Here is a 20,113-nt window from a genome sequence, read left to right as displayed (position 1 = left end):
GAGGTCAGCGTACATCGTCTTTGCCTTCTCACAGATTAAATTCTCGGTCATAGTATATCGCCTGCTAGTTGCTTATAATTTATCCAAACGAGAAGCAACCTTTCTACATCTTCCAGAACATGTGGCCATTGCTTTGATACTCTTGTGACTCCTTTTGCCTCATCTGTCCCTTTTTTTCTTTAATATTGTGCAAATCGTTGATGTAGACTTGTTATAAAATCTCGCGATATCAGCCACTCGCATACCTCGTTCGTGCTTTTCGATAGTTTCCTTCTTACCTTCCATCATAATCCTCTCCTTCTTCCGACCGAATTCCCCTCTAGCCTTCTTTTCGTTCTCTGGGCCCATTGTTGCAGAACAGTTATAACACTAATGAAAGAAACAAAATGTGTACACTTGTACGGTATTGTCTGTGCGAGCGAGACACGCCAACTGAAGTCCAGTTGGGAGATGATTACACGCTCTCCAGGAAAGAGAGAGGCAGAAGGGAGGGGAAAACGTAGGCACACATGACGCTCGTATTGCGGAACCTCGCTCACTTATCAAGGTACAATTTATTTAAGATGTTTGCTCGTCTTGTAAAACACTCGTAGACCAAGTTACTTGCATTCCGAGGTTTCACTGTATTCTAATTAACAGCTGAAGGAGGTCAAATAGACCAAAACATGTTCTAATATTATGTATGTATTAAGTAATCAATTATGGAAAATATATGTAATTCCATTTGAAGTTGTACCACGTGATAACATTATACATATAAAGACAGTAACATATTAAACAAGCAAGGGAAGATAAAATACGCTTGAAAAGGACAATTAAAATGAATAGACCGACAACAGGATATTTGGAAGAATGCTGGACAACTTTGCTGGGATCATAAACTGGTAGTGCTTGAACTCTCAAATAAGATTATCAGATTCCTTAAAATATCATTAATTAAACATAACTCCTTAGGTTCATTAAATAACATCCTAACCTTCAAAATGATTTTAGAAAACACACAGCTTAACCGTATTTATAGACATTCACACTATTCGTTCACACTCGGAAAATGGTTTGAAGATGTAATTTGTTTTTGTTTTCTTTATTTACTCTGAAGTCGTCTCCTCACAAATACAGTGACCATTGCAGTTTAGGACTACAAAACAATTAGTATTACATTAGCAGATGCATTGGAATATTGGGAAACAGCTGAAGGCGATCCAATTGACAGCTGTGCTTGCAGGCAGCCTGGTACCTTGGTAACCCTGACCTAATCCAGATGTTCTGTGCAGCAAATGAACACGGTTTTAAGGGTGATATAAAGGAATTTACCATTTTAGAACTAAGGTTCAACAGAAATAATTCTGAAAATACAAGTAAACTAACGAACATCAGGAGATTCTAAAGACATGACGATGTGTACCGTGAGGTGGCAGCATATTCAAAAACCTATTTTGGGATTGAAGATTCCTTTAGTTCAGTGAGCTACCGAGATAGGCAACAAAGAAAAATACAGTGACGTTACTTTATATTACAATTTACATGGTAAAGTTGCCTGCTTCCAAATAAAAATGCATCAGTGTGCTGAATGGCACTTTTTCAACTAAATTACAAAATCGAAGTTGCGAGACTGCCCTTGATAATTCTTGCAAGAGAAATAAGTTAATTTAAGGCATGATAAGGAAAATAAAATGTACCTTATCCCAATCAGGCTGGAACACCTTATCTCGGAGCTGCAGTATATATGTACCTTGGTGTGCTGTGTATTTTGTGTAGTGTAATGTGAATAGTTTATGTATATTGGTACTGTTCACATTGTATCAACGCTCTGACACAAAATAATTGTAACATTATTATTATTTTGATTGGTTTGAATTAGGCTGGGTAGGAGCTCCCTTACAATTATTAGGGTGCTGACACGGCCATCTTGATATATAGAGGCCTGCTACCAATATTTGTGACATCACGCGTATAGTGCTAAGTCTCCGACGTCGCGTGTAATTCCTATATTGCTGATACGATACTTTTTCTCACAATGTGACAAAGGAAATGCAATAATAAGCCTATAAACACATAACATCGAAGAAACACCAACAAAAGAATACAAACGAATACACAAATACATGCACTTAAGGTAGTATATTAGTGTACTTATCATAAAATGTTCGACTGAAGGGTACTCGCCTGGACTGTACGCTGATGGAGACTAGGCAAATTGTTTTCTCTCAAAATGTCATTCTTTTATGCTTGTTTGAGCACATGATTTTGTTAATTATTTATGAATGCGGTAACTGTTAAAAAGTATTTCCCAAAATGACAGATCGTGGTCACAACACTCATTAACTTAGCAGCACATAACCCGCACTTGTCACAGGTTCTTCAACTTTCATTACCAAAACATTGAAAGAAACATCACTACGATTTCCACTGTTTGAAAAGGCGTCTTTGAATCAGATATCAAGGTCTGAGTTAATGCGTAGCTTTCCATAATCCGAAAAAGTAGTATGACGGTCACTAGGCAAACTGTTACTGTCTCTAAAATGTAATTATATTACACTTATTTGAGCACATAGAGGAATTAATTCTTTATGAATAACAGAAAAAAATATGCGCCCATTTTCACACCAGGCGAATGCTGGGGCTGTACCTTAATTAAGGCCACGGCCGTTTCCTTCCCACTCCTAGCCCTTTCCTGTCCCATCGTCGCCATAAGACATATCTGTGTCGGTGCGACGTAAAGCAAGTAGCAAAAAAAAAAAAAATATGCGCAATGATATGATACATATTGGCCACAACTCATTCACTCTTCTGCACACACCCACACTTGTCACAGAAATTACCAGGTTCTTCAACTTCCAGTATCAAAACATGGAAATAAACATCCCTACGTTTTCTACTGTTTAAAAATGCATCTTTGAATCAGGTATCAAGATCTCAGTTAACGTGTAGCTCTCCACAACAATGTGAAAAGTAGTATAATGGTCACTAGGCAAACTGTTGCTGTCTCCAAAATATTGTACCATTATATTCAGTGGCGGCTCGTAAAAAAATCGTCCTATATGGTACAAGAAACAAGCTAAATACGCTGTTTTAAATCTGTATATTGCCATGATGAACAACGCATACTTCAAACTTGGTGGTAATAATAATAATAATAATAATAATAATACAACTTTTCTCACAATTTATAACTCAGAACAAACAAAAACAACATTAATTTGGAAGCAGATGAATTATTCGACAACTGTCTACGAGATAAATAATTCAACAGTTCAACAATAATAAAGGTGTTTCAATTTATTCCACCTATTCAATACTTATATTTTCACTTATAGTTGTTACATAACTAAATTCTTAGTTACATGGGACATGTTTCGCCCTCAATTAAGGGCATCTTCAGCCTAAATACAATAATCAAAAATACAACTAAATTAAAAGTGGAAGTTCAATACAATCATCAAAAATACAACTAAAATAAGAAGTGGAAGTTAAAAGTTTAGTCTGTTATTAAAATTCGGAACAATAAAAATGTGAAAAATGATAAAATAAAAAGATGCTAATGGAAAACTGTCTTATGATTAAACTATAATCTTGTCGGCGATAATTAGAAACATACAAAAAGGAAGAATGCTGAACGAATTAGAAAGTTTATACATCTATTTAGATCAGACGTACAATAAGCAAAAGAATCTCAATGAAACCACGGACAATAAAAGTATGCTACATGAATTAATGCCGGAATTATTAAAGTCAGTTAGTTCGAATAAATTTAGGATACCTAATATATTTAATTCTTCAAACCCTAATACTCCTCCCATACCTACAGATATTAGGCCTACTTCCAGCAATGCAGTTGACTCCGCCCCTTTGTCAGCCTCGTCACATTTGACTCCACCCATCCTCTCCTCCCTTCCGCACTCCCCTATTCCTTCCCCTCCGAGTTCACTACCGCCTCTGCAGCACAGTTATAACACCAGACTCAGAGCCAACAGACGGGCAGCAACCAACTCAACAGTAGTTAACAAATAACAACTTCCACTTACATGTAAGTCCTCATCTGTTTCAAAATTATGTAAGACTGAATTCTCTCCTTACGTTCAATTTCTTATTTCTTCTTTTCCTTCTCTTACAGAAAACTTATTTCTGCATCTGTTGACATTTTCTGGCAAGGATTCAGCCATTTTATTACCTACCGGTGCTAACGGCCTCTTACAATTTTTCAATAGACGCTTCTGCCTTACTTGCTACGAATTTCATCAGCGGCCTTGAAAAGATTGTATTCATGACAATCAAGTTTATGCTTGTGTACACGCCCTCATGTCGTTGGCTTTTTATTACTACCAGTTTGATTTTCCAATATTTTATATGAACTGTTTTAATTAGAATTTTAATAGAAGTTTTAGTCTCCGACAAGATTATAGTTTAATCATAAGACAGTTTTCCATTAGCATCTTTTTATTTTATCATTTTTCACATTTTTATTGTTCCGAATTTTAATAACAGACTAAACTTTTAACTTCCACTTCTTATTTTAGTTGTATTTTTGATGATTGTATTTAACTTCCACTTTTAATTTAGTTGTATTTTTGATTATTGTATTTAGGCTGAAGATGCCCTTAATTGAGGGCGAAACATGTCCCATGTAACTAAGAATTTAGTTATGTAACAACTATAAGTGAAAATATAAGTATTGAATAGGTGGAATAAATTGAAACACCTTTATTATTGTTGAACTGTTAAAAATTTTTCAATACGGACCTAAAATGAGGTTTATGACATGTAATAAATAATTCATTCGAGAAATATTGTTTTTACTAACCTAATGGCGCAACTTACATCAGTGCAAATAGAATCGTGGGAATATAGATCCCCACTAAGAACACTAATTTAATTTCACTTTATATACACTGCAGTGGATAAATAATTTGATAAATCTCCGTATAAACTTTAGCACTAACACAATGACAGAAAAAACACGCACCAGTAATATAGCCGCGAGATTAAAAACTGCACAAAGCAACTGAAAGAGCTGCCAACTGATTCATTGAGACCTTCCATTACCAGAGTAAATGTTTGGCTCCATGGCTAAGTGGTTAGCGCGCTGGCCTTTGGTCACAGGGATCCCGGGGTCGATTCCCGGCAGGGTCTGGAATTTTAACCATCATTGGGTGTATGTGTTGTCTTCATCATCATTTCATCCTCATCACGACTCGCAGGTCGCCTACGGGAGTCAAATCAAAAGACCTGCATCTGGCGAGTCGAACATGTCCTCAGATACTTCCGGCACTAATAGCCATACGCTATTTCATTTCACCAGAGTAAATTACATTGTAATGCGGGTTAACATTTAGAGTCAGTCAAAGATTCTTTGACTCACCTACGAATTCCTTATTTTTGGCACAAAAGGAAGATGGATATTTTAATAAGCATGTGTGAGATAGATTGCCTCCACTTACGCTTTACTTTCGAGCCCAGACGATGCTACTCTCTAGTGGCAGACTCGCTTACCACGTTCAACATCAAGGTAGCAGGAGTACTTCTACCCCCTTGCGGGAGAGGAAGTAACTATAGACGGGATCAGTGAAAGTTGATCCCGGTTTATGGTATACTCCGCCGGTTAGTGGGAGTGTTGCAAGCTTGGCTGCGCCTGCGTATTGCTTCCTTCAGGCTACAGGCAAGGGCTCACTTCACATGAGCATGAGCCTTGTTCCCCGGGAGAACGGCGCTAGGTGTTCGACAGATCTCGTCCTGATTTTCACAAAACACAAATTCATATCGTACTCTGAACAACGAAAAGGCACCAGGATAATTGTACTGTACATAAATAATATTCCTGACAGTTCCAAGCTACGTGCTGGAGCCCGGTAGCACGTACTGACCGGCCGCCACTGATTATATTGCACTTATTTGAGCACATAGTCTTGAAGGTTAGTACGCCATAATGAAAAATATCCTCTTTTCTTTCTTCTGGTGATTTTAGTTTGGCAGGTGTTGGTTGGGACATACTATGATGCCTGCCCAGGAAATATAGTTGTCATAGCATCGTCATTTAATTTTGGATTTACCCTAGGCACAGTTAAAACGGAACCGTCTGGTCAGTTTGCAGTGGCAACACGAATTGTGAGATTTTCGGCAAAATGTTTAATACAGGCACAGGCATGTTTCCTAGGATCAAAATTAGCTCGGTGCATAGCATGAATTAATTTAGCTCGCTTTTCCTTATCACTAGGAAACGCAAATGTTGCGATAGCGACCTCCTTATTTGAACGGTAATTGGATGTACATCCAGGCATACTACACGTTTGTCCCATTTTGCAAAAAGGAGCATATACTATAACACGTTATAATAATAATAATATTAATATTAATAATAAAATTAATAAACTTTAGAGTATTTTAGACGATTCATAATAGCTCAGTGAGTTCACATAGCCTAGCAATACTTCCTAACACCAGGCTGCCGAAATTACAATGCTGTATTATTTAACACATACTATTGCTGAAAATATATCTTTTACTGATGCGTTTTCATACAGTTATCACTTGGAAACACAAACAAACACCTCTAATAACGTTGAAATAACAACAATGTGCTACCAAACCACCACAAGAACAAGACTCGTACCTCCACACCAATGCACTAAACGGCTGACATCATCACTATGGAACTGTCATGTGGAGCAGGCCGGAACTTCGAGTTGGCCGTGGTGCTGATCATGGCTTTATGTTCATATCTTGATCTTTTAGAATGTCAGATTGGCTGTGTCATCTGGGAACATGATACCGACTGACACTACTAGATTATTTTGAAGCCAAGAATTGAGTGTTTGTGGAGGATCAGTGTGGGCAGATGAACATGATTTGAGAGGGTATTGAATATTCAATTGAATTGAGTGTATTGAATTTTCAGAGGTTATTTAAATGCTAATCTGATCTTCTTCCTGATACGTTTCTGCTTATGCAGGTCGTTCAGTAATCTGATCTATTGTGATTAATCTCATTAAATCAATTATCGTGCTGTTAAAACTTGCATTGCTTTATTGAGTCTTCCTTCTGAGGGTTGTTTTTCTTCTTTCAGACAAATATAAATGGAGTGGATTTCCAATATCAAGTTTCGTCGCTATTACTAACCAATGTGCTGACGACGTAAGCTCAGATGTAGCAGATTACCTCTCAGGTTCCCTCATGAATATTTTTTGGAAACTTCGTAAAGAGCAGAAAGTAAGGGTTTTGGTGAAGACTCAGGACTGTTAATAAGTTGGTATTGGTTATTATTAGAAGATGAAGGGAATACAGACGATGCCATGATACATAGAAACATAAGCTTTATGAATGCAATATGGTAATTGCATTTTCTTTCAACAGTAAAATTCTCTTTGAAGAACAGTAAATGGAATGTTTAAAGATCAGTGCTTGTCCTTGAATGGCAAATCATGAATGTCGGAACTTTGCATGCTCTGATGATTGCACAAAAGATTAATGTATATATAGAACATATTTTCTTTTTCAATATGTAGCATTGTTTTGTGTCAAAAATAATGCAGAAATTGTGTTCTTTACAAATGGTGCATTTTATTTTGAAAATTCAGTACATTTTATTTCCTTCCCTATGTAATACTTCCATAAAACCCTGGGACATTATTTAGAAATCTAGGTCAATGCCTATAGATCTAGGTCACATGGAAAGAGAAGATAGTGATTCTACAACAGGGATTCATGAAGAGGATTTTACTGTGTTGACTGGTTGCAGTCATTTTTGTCTGGTATGTGGTTTAAAGGAAATGAAATCTAGGGATAATTGTGATTGCAGACATTGTTTGTGGCATATTATATGAAAATGTAAAACTAACCAATGGAACTTAATGCAATTCAGATTTTTTCCCATAAGCCTTCCTTGTGCTATAACTAATCATCTTAACCATTCAATTAACAATAAATATGTAAGAATAAAAATGAGAAGTGATGTGTGAATGAGTTTGTGTGAAAGTGTTTGTGTTTATATGCATGCATGTTTGTGCAGATGATAAGAAACTTGAGTTTTTATGAGACCACTTTTCCTTTCAGTTATAGTTAATTTATGTAGGACACTGCCAGATTGTTATTGTGAGCAACAGTTAATAAGCTCTTAATATAATTTATTGTTCAGTTCATAACAGAATGACGCTGAAACAGCCTGCTAATGTACATTCAGACATAATTTAATTTTACTTTGCTCTCTTTTGGGCATTAAAAAAATATGTATATATATATATATATATATCAAGTACAGTATATAATGCTTTTGCAGTTTCATGCCCTGTCACTGTTCACTAGGTTTATAGTAACCATTTGCAGTAATTCAACTATTTTACCTCCTATGCATTCATTCTTTGTATTAGAGAATAGTTTTGTGGGTTAACCTATTAAGCAAATGTGAACATGTAATGTTCCAAAAACTAAAAATTTATCTGTGAATTCTTATTTGGAGTAGAAAGAGAAGCAGTTGTTAGCTTCAGAACTTCCATGGAGGATTTCTGTAGGCTGAGCTGGTTATCATGATGCATTTAAGTTAGATAAAATTTATGTCTAAAATCTTCATTCTTATTTGTATTTTAATTTCGAGGGTGGTTTTTTTTTTTTTTTTTTTTTTTTTTTACTATACTAGACACCCCATCTGAATTTGTAATCTTACTTTCACCTGAATTTATAGTATTGATTATATTGGTTGATATCCATTGTAGTGCTATTTATTTTTAATTAGTGTGGATACTGAGAGTTTCTGTCATTGGTCAGCCGGCCAGCAAGCACTCGGATCCTGTCTGCTTCTGACTCCTCACTCTCCCCTCCACAGCATACCAACAAAGCATGGAAATTCCCTCTTTCTCAGTCGTGCTCCGTGCTTGGAACATTTAAAAAGTGTCAATCTAGCGCTCCATTTCTTGTATTATGAAGCAATGGTTCCGGGGTAAAATTCTCAATGCCTCCACATGTGTACACAGTACAGGAAAGGGTATTTATGTACGACAGTTACGCGAAAACAGTCATTTAGGGAATTAATTAGGCAATTAGGAACACAGTTTTTAGGTGTTCACCATCCTCCACATAGATACCATGCAGAAACTTGTGAACAGACTGAGAGGAATGGCTTCTTTACTCGATAAGAAGCAAAGGGTAAAACAAGAGTGTGCTTAATGATGAGAAAGCAAATAAAACAGCGGAGAAATTAGAACATATGCCTAAAAAAAAATCCCTACTGCGACTTGGACAAGAAACTAGAGTTTTGAAGAGCTGAGTCTGGCGTGCTATGAAATATTCAGGATAGGAATAGCCTCAGTTATGGAAGACAAACTAATGTGTGTGTGAATTGGAGTTTCCTAACATGATGCCAAAAATGTATGGATGTAGGAGGAGAAAATCTCCAAAATCTGATGTCATAAGGTACGTGCTTATTATCATAATTTTAATTATGTCCTGTTATGCATGGACAAAGTGAGAAGTCCCGTACTTGTTACTATGTCGTGGAGAAGGAAGTAATGAGTCAACTGCTTGCAGGCACCCCTCGGTTGCTGGCCAACCGATCAGAGAAACTCACTGTACAAGGAGCTTTAGCTCCCTTCTGGGCATAAAATAAGTAAATGTACATCTTTCCTACCCTGTTTTAAAATAAAATTAAGGAAACTTCACATCACAGTTGGTAGGTACAAGAGATGATCTAACTCTCTGAACATATTTCCCCAGGCTCTTTCTTTGATTCCTAGAAACTTTTTATTATTTGAAATTTCATCTCTTTCATTTTTGAGATCGGTAATTGTATAATTAACCTCGTAATAACGAACATTTCTAAAAGGATATATAAGATTTCCTTATTCTGGGGCTACAGTGCTGTCTTTGAAATTGTATTCGAAACTCTCTAAATTTATTTTCTCTTCCCTTCCTCTGAGTGACTGTTAAAGGCATCAGAATTCAATGGGATTGGAGGAGATAACAGGCAATAAAAAGTACACAAGATAAATAAATTGCCCTTTTTTATTAAAATAATTAAAAATGCATGTGTAGAAAATGTATTTCTGATATTGATACTGGTATTTCAGTGACCTCTAAATTAAAGTGGCATACATTTGTGAATGTAATTTTTTTTAAAGGAACAAGTTTTATTCTTATTTACTCCACAAGTTCAGGGAGCAAATGACTTCGTTGCTCAATATCTATGTACTGAACATATCAGAATCTATATTTTGGGAACAGAATCATTCCGGTCTTTGCCATCATACTCTTGGTTGCAAAATTTACTATATTGGCATTAAAACCGAAAATTTGCTCTCCTTTTTTTTTTCACATTGGGTTCTGCCTTAGTATCACAGAAGTAGGTTTTTGTCAAAATCTAACACATTACTTAGACTGGAAATATTGACATGGTTGGTTTTGCTGGGCTGAGCTGCTTTCCTTTTACTTATTTTAAATTATTCATATAATAAAAGGAAACACTGATATATTGCAATGTTAATTGCTTAAACTTACTTATTGGAAGAAAAGACAGTTAGGTCACAACTAGTTATAACTAGTGTTAACATTTAATCCACAGTTGTTATATTAATCCATTTATGCCCAAATTATTTTTGTTTCATTTTTGTCTCAAAAATCTCATCACATGGTCTTCATACATCACGTATACAGGCTATATGAGTCAATTTATTCAAGTCATGGCTCTTGAGGTTTTTTTTAATTATTTGTGTTGCAAAAACACATCACTAAGCAAATACCATTTGAATCTTATTTCATGAATGTTATTGATCAAGAATTTCAAGCAATTATATTTGAGTAATAAATTGACTTTAAAAAAATTCCGAACTTTACATTAATACAACCACTTACAAAGTTGGTAAAATTAAATTATGTTTACAGTCTCTCTAGGAACATCATTTTACAAGAATTTTAAACCTGTACTCTAACAGGAGATCCAATTGAAGTCCTTAAGTTACTTCTCACTATTTTAGGTATGAACTGCATATTTTAAATTTAATTTTTCATTAAATTATCCATTTATGTAAATCACAGCATACGCTGTTCATTGGTTACATTGTGTTACATGTAACTGATGCATTCATCTTCGACGAGCTCAGCTGAGTGGCTCAGACAGTTGAGGCACTGGCCTTCTGACCCCAACTTGGCAGATTCGATCCTGACTCAGTCTGGTGGTATTTGAAGGTACTCAAATACAACATCCTCGTGTCTGTAGATTTACTGGCATGTAAAAGAACTCCTGTGGGACTAAATTCTGGCAGCTTGGTGTCTCTGAAAACTGTAAAAGTAGTTAGTGGAACGTAAAGCCAATAACATTATCATCTTCGATGAAAAGGTTCAGAACTTTTGTCATGCAATGCTACATTGCATTTTTGTACATATTTTTATGGTCTGCAACTTAACATAAGGCACAATGCAATTTTCTGATGTCAGTTCCAATTACATGTTATTTCTTGTCAAATGAAACATCAACGGTGTAAAAGACTGACAGCCTTTTTGCATTGCATAGATCGTTTGTTTCACAATATGAGAGCTGAGATCATAAAAAAAATGAAATGTCTTCAGAGCTCAGAATTTGGTCAAAGGCTTGTACTGAGTACAGTTATAATTTTTCATTTTTTCATTAGGGTTGCCACTTTTTATGTAAGAAATAAGAGACATTTAGGTACCTAAAAATACGGGATTTTTCACAAAAAATAAGGGACAGTTCATAAATATAGACATGATATTGTATAGGCTGTTGGGCTTATGCCGTGTCAAGAAAATAAGCAAAAACGTATACAATATTATGTCTAAATATGGGCCGTAAAAGCGTCAATGACAACAGTTCATAAATACTTGAAAATTAAACGTTAGGTACCAATTTCAATTAGATTATAATTAGTTTCATTAACAGAATAAGATAATTATTGAAATTCATAAAAGAAACTAACTTACACTCTCTTAACAGTACATACAGTACAGTGCATTAGGTATGACAAAACATGCAGAAAAACCATTATTAGAACTACCTTACTTTACCACCTGTACTTCACATTTGACTTAGCTGACTTTAAAATTGCACTGCCTAAATGCATCATGCCATGGAACTCTCCACAAGACATGTTCATGTTTATTGTAATTAGTAGTTCACTTTTAATCAGATCTACTAAACACCTCACTTTTAATCAGATCTACTAAACACCTGTTTCAACTGTTTGACCACTTCTTAGACATTAAGGAGAAAATGTGTTCAATAAATTTATTTGACTCAGGAACACTCATTACAAAAGACTTTTTTTTTTTTTTTTTTTTTTTTTTTTTTTTTCCTTCATGACTAGTAAACACTGACAACCACTTGCTTGAAGCATCTTCTGTACTCTCCGAAATATTGGCAGGAATGTTCCCGATAAGATAAAACTCTTCATACAGTTCCTCCATATTAATCATTTCAGTTAATTGAAGGGATTGATACTTTCACAATTCACGTAGATTTAGTCTCAAACAGCATGAGCAATCGCGTTGGAAATTGGTATGGAAGATCTACGGAAGTACGCGGCAGAAGACCGGGCAGATAACCCAGCATGCTCAATTTTACCAGCAAATGACTAGAGTTTCTTCTCATGAGGCTCCAAAGAGAAAGAAATCATGGGGCTGCTTTGAACTTCAATAGCGCTCAAATCAAATACGGATTTTAAAATATTTAGAAACAAAAACAAACGTTCGTTTTTACGGGACAGCAGTTCATAATACGTTACGCAAAATTTCATCGCACAGGTGGCAACCCTATTTTTCATTCAACTGGTTACTTTGTATGGTAAGATTACAATTGGGCCATTATCTTTGTACTTTTTGTCTCTTATTGCTATTGTTGTTTGCTGCAGATAGTTTCCTACACATGCATTAGTATCAGAGGACTGATTTTCAGGTAAACACGTAGAGGCTGGTGTGAGAGGGCATGAAACGATTCCAGTACTAGACCAATTATTTTTGACGTGAAACTTCACTTTGAGCTTGGAACTAATGCCCATTCAGATTGTTTATAGTACCACCTAGGTGTTCACCACTCCTCATTGGTGTCTTATGCTAACATCAGATGGAGCAATAAAAATACCCAGCTCACTGACATAACTGATCACTTTGTCATTGATGTACTCCAGCATAGATAGTATACATCTACATCATTCCACAGGACAGAATCTCTGCAAAGAGGAGCCTGTATTAAAACACAACGAATAACTACTGCCGTAATGTACACCAAACCTACGTTTGAATCCTATGGGCCCCTATGTGCCTAGTGTTTGCAAAAAATGCAGTGTTTGTATTTTTACACAAGTTGTACAGTCAGAAATATAGCATCTGTGGTGCATTAGAAGTCCTCTTTCGTATATTCCTAGAATGGAATAACTCCAACTAACCACGCCTTCTATAATGCAGAAACTCTATATAAATTTAGATCTGGGGCTGATGACCTTAGATGTTAGGCCCCTTTAAACAAGATCAGGCATGTTGCACACATTTCAGTGTAAAAATGTATCATTTAACAAAAGCGGCCATTGACAGCAATGAACTGCTTCTCTGTCAGAATTGTTGATATTATCTTGACGGCATAACACTTTGCCAACTGTTAACAACAGCAGAGTGAATGACCCAACTGAAGAAAATTTCTTACATGGTTAAATGTAACCTGAAATAAAATGTTCTGATAACGCAGCACTAGGCATAAATTTTAAGTGTCAATATTATGTTCTTTCTAAAAGAAAATTTTAAGACTTTGGAAACTATAATGTTGTACCCTTTTGCATCATAATAAATATTTCTGAAATTAAATTTATTTATTGGACTTCTTATATGTTGTGGTATTTTTATTACTTTTACAGTGTATGCTGACAGTTTTAGATGGTGCACCCCTTTTCTCTTTTCCTTGCTGCAACACAGGGTTCCTTAAATAATTAGTAGGAATCTTACGTCTCCCATTTGAAGTAGCTGTCAAACAGTGAACACATCCACAGTGAGCAAGAATTCAACACCTAGATGATTTTTTGCTACCATTTTTTCTGGTGTAATATTTCATAATTTTGATATGAACCTCTTTTTTACTTTGCCATGTAGGCCTACTATATATACTCAACACAACATGATAAGTTGAAAGTTTATTTCGCCTACAGTGCAGTCAGCACTGCATAATATTCCATTTGTAATAATCATTTGACAGATTTTCTGTTTGACTTGCCAATATGTATGTATATACACAGTGCCCTCCACCCTGGCCAGATAACCAGTGGGAAGCGTTATGGTCTTCCTTGTCCATATACATATTGCACCCTCTCATTGTAATAGTAGCTGTGCTCTTGTACAATACACCACTTAATGAATAGATTTATTTGTAACTTAAAAAAGGGTCTATTTGATAAATGCATGCAAAAGTTTCTGCAGAGTTTTCGTAGGAGTACACAACCATTAAAGGTAGTTTGTTTAAAAAAGTAGTAAGAATCATGTTCTGTTGTAAACACATAAGGACCTTGTGCAAAGAGATACTTCTAGGTGTACTAGCTAGGCTTCAAGCAAGTCCGTCAGCCTACCGGGTTGCCTTGCACAGGAATTCAGGTGAGAATTTTTTAGTCATTAATATTTTGTTGGTAGTTCCCTTGTTCCTTTCCTCACGTATTGAGATGGAGTGATATGTGCTTGAGAGTGACTTACCCTCTAGTTGCATATACTGTGATCTTTTGGAGAGTACTATATTATATAGAATAGGCATATGAACTTTTCTTTGACATCTTATTTATACCATTGGGTAAATTTCTTCTCGGTGATGTGTTGCAGCTTACATAACCCTTAAAATACAGTCAGTTTGTTTGGTTGCTTCCATTGGCTAAAACCTAGTGATGGTGGGCATAAAAGTGCAATTTTTTTAATACTGTGGAATAAATGTTTCCTGTTATTTTCCAAATCTGAAGAACAAAAATTGTAAACAAATAACTCATAAATAAAACTAAAGTGACTAGGAATCTCTTCCACTTCTTTGTGTTAATCTGGCTGTTTTATATTTGTTTGGCTGTATTAAGTTAGACTTGTGTATGAAAGAGAGAGAAAGAAAACTAGAATTTTGTACTTCTGTGAAGTTTTGTGAAATTTTCTGTAATTACCTTTATTATTTCCCCTCTCACTTACGAATGTGCATTTTACATCTAGTATTAAAGCTGTGTAAAATAATATTGTACAAATTGTCTTGTAATTTTCTTTTTGTTGCCTTTTCTTCTCTTAAAATTGAATATATATTTTTGTGGTTGTTGGTGTTTAATTTTTTAAATTATTACATAGAAAATCATAAACAGAGACTGTAATGGCTGATATATTTTTTCCTAGCTTGTATATGCCAGAAAATAAAAAATGAAAAACTTTGTTAAAAAAATAGACATTTTGCCACCCAAATGTTCTTCAAATGAAGAATTAATCATGTGATGTCAACCCTACCATAAAGATTTGATGTTCTAAAACTACTACTGGTCAAATGATATACATTTTATTCAAATCTAAAATTGTACAGTTAACCTAGTGAAATTTTCCCTTTGTTATTCATACAAGGAAATTGGGTGTCTGATGGCTACCGTGTTATGTTTAATCACTGCCAAAAGATTTCTTGATTATAATTGTCATTGTATCATTTTTCTGTACAAAATTTGGTACATAGCCTGGGGTCTCATGTGAGGACCAGTAATTTTGGAACATTAAACAAAATGCATCTTTCCTGTTATTAAGAATATATGCTGTAGGCCTACTTTTAAAGAACTAAAGAAGTAGAAATAATATAAATGGTTTGTTGAATATGACATGTTGCGTTCCTCTCAAGGAAGTCTTTGATAACCTATATCAGATGATTACATTCTTCTGAAGTGAAGAATCTTAAAGGAGTTTAGTGCATTATCAAACAGTCCCAGTTTTACTAAAGTATTTGGCTGTTTCTTATGTAACATCTGCAACTTAAGAAAACGATTTTTATGCCTTTCTCCCCTTCTGCCTCTTTAAAATGATCATTTTAGCCTATTAAAACATGTTTGTCATATTAGGTCCCTCTGATACGTTGATTCGAACAATGAAATTCATTGCTACAGCAATTAAATCAAATACCCTTGCGAGTATTTTGTGGATTACTGATCTTTCAGAAACATGTAATATACCACACACACACACACACACACACACACGTGCAAACAAATGTGTAGTTGTCTGGAGTGATTCTTCGTAATTAATCTTTCTATATAAAATGTTCCAGTAAATAAATGTGCTGTCCTTATATTTCTTGTTGAGGTTTTTAATTATTTTTTTACAATCTACTTGTAATATAGAGATTTTGTGTTCCTAAATCCAGAAAAGAAAAAAAAAAAAATGATAGCTTCCCATGCTTATTTAAGAACAGGACACTTTGAGAATGAGGTTACTTATTTGTATGCTCAAGTTATGAACTGGAACAGACAGAAGGCTGAATGAAGTGTCAATTATATGCTTGTAGTTTTGAAAGTTGATTGGTTCTGTAACAATATTTTGAGTTTGCAAGTACATCAGAATTAAAATGTTTGTATGCATTAATCTCTCATGCTGTTGGTGCCTTACTGAAGAATATGAAGTTGAATAAGTGATCGAGAAACAGGATGTGGTTAGAAGCTAGAAATGGCATGCAGACTTATGACAGAAGACTGATTAAGGTAGTACTGGTGTGGTGTGTTGACACTTCCTATATATTTGTTTCCCAGTTCAGCAGTGGTAATCAACACCAGAGCATCATTTTATATATGTTGGTGATCAGAAATAGAAAATGATCCACCATTTCTAGTAAAATAGTTTTCTACCTATGACAGCAATTTGTGCATTTTATATTATACAACATTTTAACTTTATAACTTATTCCTGGTGTAGGTGATAGGAATATTACAAACAGCAGCTGTCTTTCAGGACCGAATCATTTACTTTTGGTACTAATTTGTCACTGTAGCATTTGTCATAATTGGATGTTTATAATAAGGGAAACTTGTTTTCATCACAGAAATTAGGATTTCTCAGAAGGCAGTACTGTTTGTATCATATTTACTTGGAAATATACTTTTATCATGACTGGTTTTTAAAGCTGCCATGGCTTAGAAATTTGAGATGTACCGGTATTGATTGGTTCAACTGTTTGTGACTCTGAAGAATTGGGCATGGAGAGCCTAATACAATCCATCTCTACCACTGGTAAAGAAAGGTGAATACTTTTTAATTGTAGTATAAGCCAAATTCCTCTCAGTAAAAAAAAAAAGAACATTTGTAACTTAGATACGATTCCCATATTGAATATTTCTTCTGGTGTTTATCATGTGGTTTGCCAATTTCAACATGAATTTATATATATAGAGGTTTAATATTTAAAGCAGAAAAACCAGCCTGTATTGACAGGCTGCCACGAAGGTATGAAGACTTTTGACTTTTGTTTGAATTCCAGTTAATCTTCAGCAATAGAAACATTTGTTCCTTTCTTTTTTTTCTTGTAATGGGAATATAGATAACACAGTAGGAGGGGAGGGTGCAAACTAAAACCATGTACTATTAATGCAAAGGCTTCCCTCAGTGAGTACTGAGTAATGTCTGGCATTGTAAACCCATAGGTTAATACCCTAGAGACACGGGTATAATCTCAGATTTTACCATGAAATTGTCGAGGGCTACTCTGTGATCTATGTATGGATAGAGATTGGTACCTTGTCATTTCATATGTGCAGAGTGGGCAAAAGTTCCTGGTCCCAAAATTCAATACAATTTCATTTCTTAGCGAGGTTTCTTAAAAGTGAGAACCCGTTTTGTTATACACAGATAACATTGTTTAGGCACAGGTTACAGATGTGGAACATTGTTGACAATCTTCATCATTTTTCTCAAACGATAGCTATAGCAAAAGGTGAGAACAAATTTCTTGAGAAAGCGGCATTTATCCCGGCATGTATGTTGCTTAAAAAGCAGATCCTTTACCAATGATTCTGAAAAATGTATTTGTTGGTCTTAAAGCTCGTGGTGGTTAAAATGGAAATTGTTTCCTCCTTATTGGAGAATTATTGCATAATGAATCAGTAGTAGCTTGTATGTTGTAAGGTTTGAAACCTACAAGTCCTAAAAAAACCAAAGTAAGATAATATAAATGATGTTAGTAGGAATTATCGGGGAAATAATTTTTTCCTTGACTTATTGATTCGTAGTTACACATTTCCATCCCAATTAACTGCTAAGTAAAGATTTTGTTTGTATAATATGACCGGTTAGAAATTCTACATTACAGACAATAAATGTTAGTTGTTGAGCTAAACCAAGTACAGTAATCTGCTCAAAACTGGAGTACAAAAGAAAGAAGAAAGGTTACCCTCTCTGTACTCTGGACTTATTTTGTTTCTTGATGGAATTGTGGAATGAATATATGCTGCTGTGATTCTATCACAGTGTTTTTGTTGAATACCACTGCTTACATCCTCCACATCATTGATTTTTTTTGTAATTGGTCACTTTCTGTGACCTAAAATAATTGTTTAAATTGAGAATAGAGTTCACAATATATTTTATTTTTTATATGTTTGAATTTCATTGCTTTCTGTCTGTTTTGGATTTTTTTTTCTTTTTTGACACTTTCATAGGTTATGATACAGCATCCTTTCTTCAAATAGGAAGGCATTTTCATATAATTTCTTAAATGTAAATTTTCAGACATATTTTCCTAACTTTAAAATTTGATTTATAGGGGGGTACAAGTGATTTTGAGAGAACTGATAGTTTCTTACGATGTGTTTTTGTCAACTTCAGATAGTCATTTATGGAGTTGTTAATCTATTACGTTACTTTCTCCACCTATGAAAGAGTTTACAAATATCTCACATTCTTTATTAAGAGGGTTAATGAAGTTGCAATTGCTTTGTTCAGTTTGGTAGTGTAAACTTCATATTATTAGTCCAGCTACTAGCAGGGGTAGTTAAATTGCAGATGTGTATTTGTCAGCAAATTCTGGTTGTGTGGTGTGTGCAAAGATTTTTAGGCTAGTACCTTGAAGTTCTTTTCATTGAAGCATTTATTTCCATCTGATTGAACCACTGTTATGTATTGAAAACAAGGTTATCAGTGATGTGTATGGCAAAAATAGTCTCTTTCATATTTATCAAAATAAATTTATAAAACAATTCATGTTCTTATAAATGCTTCCTGTACTCTTTTCTTTAGGACAAGACTTGTTTTAATCCCACAGTTTAATTAATAAACCTTGCATATAAATTTGGTTCCATTATTGCCTTTCTCAGAATATTTTGTGTATAATAGCTTCATGCAACATCTAAAGGAATGTCATTTGCAAAAGAAATACCTTGTCCACTTCTACTGGTGCCATCTCTTCACAGAAGATTCGCGACCATCACTCAGTAAGTTTTCTTATTTTTTGTGTTTTTCCGTATCAGAGTTCTCATAATATTGTTGATGTCGAACCACTGTTGGATGTTCTGCATCCAGAATAATCTTCTCCGTTCATTTTTGCCTTCTATAATCAGTTCTATCAGGCTGTTTTTGTCACTTGTCCGCTAACATGTTCATTTGAGTTTCTCCTCATAAATATGTTTTAACAAGTGTATGTGGAACTTGCATGTTCCATAAATAAGCAACATATGCCTGCAACTATGATATACAAGTATGATTTTGCTTTTCATTCCATAGAAGTAAATTCAGTCATCAAGCTTTGAATAATTGTGCACTTAAGAATATAATTCTGCATGCAAATATTGATGGTGAAGAATTTAAACCTCAAATGTCCAGAAATACAAACCTTTTGCAGGAGGAGGGCAGAACTGTTTATAAATTAACTTTTTTGGAGTTTTATCAACCTATTTCATAACACACGTTACTTTTGAATTATTTTTTATGTAGTGCAAGTCCTTTTCACTTTATGTGCTGCCTCTGTGGGGATCAGTGGTAGAGCGTTGGCCTCCGGATCCTAAGATAGCGGCTTCAAACACAGCAGAGGTAGTCTTAACTTTTGAAGGGCAGAAAAATGTACACTCGACACTCCATATCGTAAAACACTGCTTGTAAAAGATCCCTGGTGACACATTTGGTGTTGACCCTGATTGTCCTTGGTCATACAAAAATCTAC

The 20,113-nt window shown here is 34.9% G+C and overlaps 1 protein-coding gene across 1 annotated transcript in view; it reads left to right on the top strand.

Annotated features, from left to right (window-relative positions):
- Positions 1 to 19,154, top strand: part of Cdc42 (Cell division cycle 42) — a 98,698-nt gene extending 79,544 nt beyond the window's left edge. Inside the window, exon 7 of the mRNA XM_067150446.2 lies at positions 7,061 to 19,154. The gene's annotated coding sequence lies outside the window, so the exon portion shown is untranslated. The remainder of the gene's footprint in view (positions 1 to 7,060) is intronic.
- The last annotated feature ends 959 nt before the right edge of the window (positions 19,155 to 20,113 follow it).

The sequence above is a fragment of the Anabrus simplex genome, chromosome 6 (assembly GCF_040414725.1).
Source record: "Anabrus simplex isolate iqAnaSimp1 chromosome 6, ASM4041472v1, whole genome shotgun sequence".
NCBI lineage: Eukaryota > Metazoa > Arthropoda > Insecta > Orthoptera > Tettigoniidae > Anabrus > Anabrus simplex.
Note: the sequence above shows the minus strand (reverse complement) of the source record. Positions and strands in the feature narration are given on the sequence as shown.